Source organism: Gossypium arboreum, chromosome 1, assembly GCF_025698485.1.
Source record: "Gossypium arboreum isolate Shixiya-1 chromosome 1, ASM2569848v2, whole genome shotgun sequence".
NCBI lineage: Eukaryota > Viridiplantae > Streptophyta > Magnoliopsida > Malvales > Malvaceae > Gossypium > Gossypium arboreum.
The window spans coordinates 38,905,285-38,911,343 of NC_069070.1; the positions used below are offsets into that span (position 1 = coordinate 38,905,285).

Below are 6,059 nucleotides of genomic sequence, written 5' to 3' on the forward strand. Positions count from 1 at the left end.
TCGTGATAATAGTTAGTTTCAATAACGATTCATTATAAATATTTAAAACCTATCACGAATATCACGTATCAAGTTTTTGGCGCTGTTGTCGGGGAACTAAGCTATTAGGAACACTCGATTTTTATTACTTTAGCCATTTACTTTTACTGCAATTTAAATTTGTTTCTAATTTTTATTAGTAATTCTTCTTTTTCCCTTTTTCTGGCAGGTTCTTATAATTTATGACTAGAAGAAACCCGTCAGGACCATTGCTTTTTGATAGTGAGATCGATCACATAGTTCACAGAAACCAAAGAGAAATAAGGCGAAGTTTAATATACACAAATAATGAGCAAGAGGACGATATTCATACCCAACCGAGGAGATGGCTGAAAACCAAGAAAATCTGCTAGCTCCTGTTATTTCTGTTAATCAGAATCCTGCTCCGTGCACTATGTATGATTATGCTAAACCTAATTTAGCAGGAACTGAGTCAAGTATAGTTAGACCTACTATTGCTGCAAATAATTTTGAACTGAAACCTAACACAATTCAAATGATACAACAGTTTGTTCAGTTTGATGGTTTGTAGGACGAGGATCCCAACCTCACTTGGCAAATTTCCTAGAATTTTGTGAAACCTTTAAAATTAATGGCGTTTCTGATGACGCCATCCATCTTTGGTTCTTTCCCTTTTCATTAAGGAATAAGGCTAAAAAGTGGTTGAACTCGTTACCACGAGGGTCAACACTACTTGGGAAGAAATGACCGAAAATTTTTTATTAAAATATTTTCCATCGGCCTAAACAGCCAAATTACATAATGATATCTCTTCTTTTGTGCAGATGGATTTAGAAACACTCTATGATGCATGGGAGAGATACAAGGACATTTTGAAAAGGTGCCTTCACCATGGGTTACCGCTTTGGCTATAGGTTCAAACGTTCCACAATGGCCTGAATCCTTTGACTCGGCAGATGATTGATGCAGCTACTGGAGGAACTATCAATAATAAAACATCTGAGGTGGCTTACGAATTTATTGAGGAGATGTCACTGAATAACTATCAGTGGTGAGTTATGAGAACCAAGCCGACAAAAATAGCCAGTGTTTTCAACCTCGACGCGGTTACTATGCTATCTAACCAAGTAGAACTCTTAAATAAAAAGATTGACGGCTTGTGTGGTTCTACTCAGGTACATCCAGTGATGAGGTGAGATTCAAATGGAGGAGAAGTGTGTACAGAATATCAACCCTTCAACCCTAGCATCGAGAAGGAACAAGTCCAATATATGGGTAACAATAACTCTAGATCCCAAAATAACCCATATAGTAACATTTATAATGTAGGTTAGAGGAACCATCCCAATTTCTCGTGGGGCGGTCAAGGAAATCAAAGGCCACAACATCCTCCGGGTTTTCAACAACCACCTTACCGGTAAGAACAGAAGCCGAACCTTGAGAAGATGCTAACTAAATTCATCTCGGTGTCACAAACCCGTTTTCAAAATACCGAGACAGCACTTAAGAATCAACAAGCATCGATCCAAGGGCTCGAAACTCAGATTGGATAGCTTGCCAAGTTGATTTCTGAACGACCACAAGGTAGCTTGCCAAGCAACACAGAATCTAACCCAAGGAAGCAACTCAACGCGATTACTAGTCAAGATGAGGAAGGGTTAGTCACACTTGAACCAGAACCAAGGCAAGAAACTGAGATAAGCAAAGGCAAAGGTGAGGTAGACCACAATGAGCATAAACCGGTAAGTACAGAATATAAACCTCGTGTGCCATACCCTAATGCGACAAGGAAAGACCGCTCAGATGAACAATTTGCTAAATTCCTTAAACTTTTAAAAAAATTACATATTAACTTACCGTTTATTGAAGCTTTATCACAGATGCCAAACGCAATGAAATTTTTAAAGGAGCTTTTAGCAAATAAGCAGAAGTTGGATAAGGCTTCGCATGTGAAGCTAAACGTAGTTTGCTCAGCTATTCTACAGAATAAACTACCCAACAAATTGAAAGATCTAGGGAGTTTTGCAATTCATTGCTTAATTGGTAGTTTAGATGTTAACAATGCATTAGCTGATTTAAGGGCTAGTACTAACGTCATGCCTTACAAAATGTTTAAACAACTAGGTCTTAGGAAACCCAAACAGACTAGGATGAGCATTCAATTAGTAGATAAAACTATAAGATTTCCTAAGGGTATTATTGAAGATGTGTTAGTTAAAATCGATAAATTTATATTTCCCGTGACTTCGTTGTTCTAGACACAGAGGAGGATAGCAACACTCCTTTGATTTTAGGAAGGCCGTTTTTAGCAACTGCTAGAATGATCATTGATGTTGGCACAGGTGAGCTCACACTTCATGTGCGAGATGAAACAATTGCCCTTCAAGCTCACAATTCCGGTAACACATCGAAAATTGAAGGTGATTGTCTAAACCATTCTACTAAAACTAACAATATGGTACAACCTACTTTGTAGGAAATGAGTTTGAAGGAAGTGCATGAGCCATTTTCAAGCAATAGTAGAGGACCTATTCATGAAGAACGAAGGCTACAAATCGAGGAGCTAGGTGAATGGCGGACACATAAACCGAGAACACATGATGAACTAAAACTACACCAGAACAAGCTCAATTCCTTTCCAAATCAACTTAAGGCTAGAGATAAAGTTTTATTAGATGCCGCAGATCCTCACATTGTCACTGCCAAACCAAATGAAGAAATTCCTCTTACGGTACTTAACATTTTTCCATTCGATACAGTCGACGTAAGTCATCCCAAGTTCAGCACTTTTAAGGTAAACAATACCCGCCTAAAACCTTATTTTGATGAAATTCACAGCAGGAATAAGGAGTATAAACTCCTCGAACCACCATGACCATTCAATGGAGAGGTAAGTCAAGCTTAGACTATAAATAAGCACTTCTCGGGAGGCAACCCGAGCATTAACTGTATTAACTTTTTTAAATTTTAGTGTTTAAACACCTAACTTACTAACTGAGCTCTTGAATACAGGTTTCCCACATAGACACGACCTAACACACGGGCGTGCCTTAGGCCGTCTGGAAATAGGGCAAAGATTTTTCCCAACACGGGCTACGATAAATTGCCATGATCGTGCGACATGGTCGTGGATGAACCTGCTAAAACAACACGGGCGTGCGACACGCCCATGCCTTGAAACCGTGGCCCAACCTATCAAATTAACACGGATGTGCAACACGCCCGTGCCAAGCAACCATGGTTGAACCTGTTAGATTAACACGGTCGTGGGACTACCTACACGGGCGTGGGAGAAGCGAACGAAGACAGACATGGCCGTGCGACACGGCGGTGTGCACCCATGCACCCAAGGAACACGGGCGTGGGCTAATTGTTAGACGCGTCCAAATTTAAAATTCGCGAATCACACTGGCAAAAATTAGGGAACACGGGCATGTTCCATGGTTGTGTGTCCCAAAATATATAAATATCCTGCACTATTCATTGTCTTCTTCACTCAAAATCCCTAACCCTAGTCGTTGCAAATCCACACTGCCTCCCTACCATGCCCGTGCGCTGCTCCCTACTCTATTTTTTGATGCCTAATCTCTCTCTCTTAGTGTTTCTTTACTCTTTTCACTTCTATTTTACTTATTTCTAATGCTTATTATCAAAATAATCTTCATTCTTCTCATAATATTTTCATTTTGTACATTATTCTATCATTTAATTTGCATTCTTAGGTTATTTATCATACATTTCATGTTGAATCAAGTTGTTAGGAAAACCTCATTCTATTGTCATACACATGCCATTACTATGCTCATTCTCATGCTATTACCATGCTAATGTCAAGAAATTATGCTATGAAATTGATTATTCTGGTTGAGTTTGGTTAGTATTAGTAGTTTTGGCTGAAATTGTTAGTTCAAATTCATGGCTTTTCCCTTTTCAAATTTGTTTACCTACTATTATTCTTTATTATATTGCAGGTACACCATGTTATCTTCACCAGGAAAGAAAACCGTCGTCCCTGTTTCGAAGAAAATGAAGGGAACGTCATCTTCCTCAGGTCCTACTGCAGAAATTCGTCACCCTTTCTTGCAGTTTCTCATTGGGCCCCAAGAAGAACTTTTCCAGATTCTACGGACCCAACCCTTGGAAGTGGGCCGCTGTATAGACTGGGCCACGCTAGAACAAGTCCAACTCACGGATGCAACTCGGGCCCTCCTCACCATCGACCCTTGGGGGCTTTTCTTTAAGATTGTCTAGCCAACATATCTCGAACTCATGATGAAACTCTGCTCAACGTTCCATCTTCAGACCGTGATGGCCCATTTTGATGACCAAAGAATAATCCAATTTTGCCTCAGCGGACTAGTCCACCAATTGAACGTCTCGGAGTTCAGAACCGCTTTGGGTCTATATACAAAGGAGTTTAGGGATGAGAACGACCTCGGCACTCTCCACCGCCACATCCACTACTCTCCCTCGAAGTGCTGGGAAGCCCTCACCCCGGCGCTGCCTCCTACAATCCTAGCCGCTCTAAGGCATCGGCTCTCCCTCCATCTCTGAGGTACTTACACGCTATTTTGGCTCACACGTTAACAAGAAGGAGAGAGAGCACTGGCGTCGTCAACACTCACGAAGCCTACTTTCTATGCTGTATGTCGCACGGGCACGTCATAGACCTTGCTTATTTCATTGCCCTCTCCATTCAACATCAGAAGGAGTGGCATAGGAAGGGGGTCATCTCCATTGGGCCCTATCTAACATGGTTGGCTCGACATCTCGGGCTCCTCAACACAGCAGCCCAATCATCCTCCCTCACTCTTATGGGCCAGATGTCCCCACAGGACATCTCGAGCATCCTAAGTATGAGGATGATTGAGAAATGATGTGGCACCTTCCCTCCTCAGTACCGTCTCGCCAATCCACCCAGGAGGAGGCCCCCGAGGACATTACTGATGATGTCCCTCCACATCACGAGGACCCACCCTCTCAGCTACCAACACCCTCTCGTCTAGTTCATGCGACGGCTTCATACGCTGACATCTCTGAGCGCCTAACTCGATTCGAGCAGCAATGTTTTCAGTGCTTCGATCACATTGATGCTACACTACACCAGATTTGTCAGCACTTCCACATCTTATCACCACCCCCATATCGCGAACCATCTAACGATGAAGATGTTTAGAAACTTTTGTTTATTATTTTATGTTTTTACTTTTATTCTACTTTAGGACTATATTTTATTGGACTATATTTTATTTTTCTTTAAGCTTATTTTTATTAGGTTTTATAATTTTTATTTAACAATTTTGAATTTTGACTATTTCCTATCGAGTAATTATTCTTCCTTATATATTTTCTAAAAGAGTTCCTAATTCTATCACAGTTATAAAGAGCTCCAAAGCTCACTATTACTCAGGGACTCAAAACTCCACTGGGAACGGTTCTCCACGACTGCCATGTCCTGCTCAATCACGACCATAACCAACTTCAGATATAATATTCTTTTGGCATATGACTTATGGACTAATGAACCTCTACCACTGCCGGAATATCCTCCTCTACCCTCACGCCGATTATTCTCCAAAACTCCAGTTCAAGGAGATTCATTCATCACTCAGGAAGTTTCACTTCTCTCTTTATCTTGTTTTTATATTATTTTCTATATATCCATCTTTGTACATTGAGGGCAATGTACATCTTAAGTGTGGGAGAGTATTCATTTCATTATCAGAAAAATCCCTGAATGATTGTCTTATTCTCTTGAAAAGCTTTCATATTATGTTTAGGATAAATTTTGATTGATTTATGATTTTTATTGATATATCTTAACTTAAAACATAGGCATTCAAGCATTGTTTATTTAAACTTTAAGACATTGGAGAATTAAGCATGATAAGTTGATTTTTAAGAATTTAAAATTTTAGGTTGTTTCCCCAAGTTTAGGTATTACCTTGAGTTGGAATTCACAAGTTTGAACATCAAAAAGCCATAATTTTTGTGAGATCTTGAGCCTTTAGAGCATCTATTATTTCTTTCATGCTCACTTTCATTATGAGTGTGTTAGT

The 6,059-nt window shown here is 40.0% G+C and overlaps 1 non-coding gene across 1 annotated transcript; it reads right to left on the reverse strand.

Moving 5' to 3' along the window:
- Positions 1-792: 792 nt before the first annotated feature.
- Positions 793-898, reverse strand: LOC128281902 (small nucleolar RNA R71). Its single transcript, XR_008272185.1, has one exon. It is a non-coding gene; the product is annotated as a small nucleolar RNA R71 (small nucleolar RNA).
- Between the last annotated feature and the right edge of the window lie 5,161 nt (positions 899-6,059).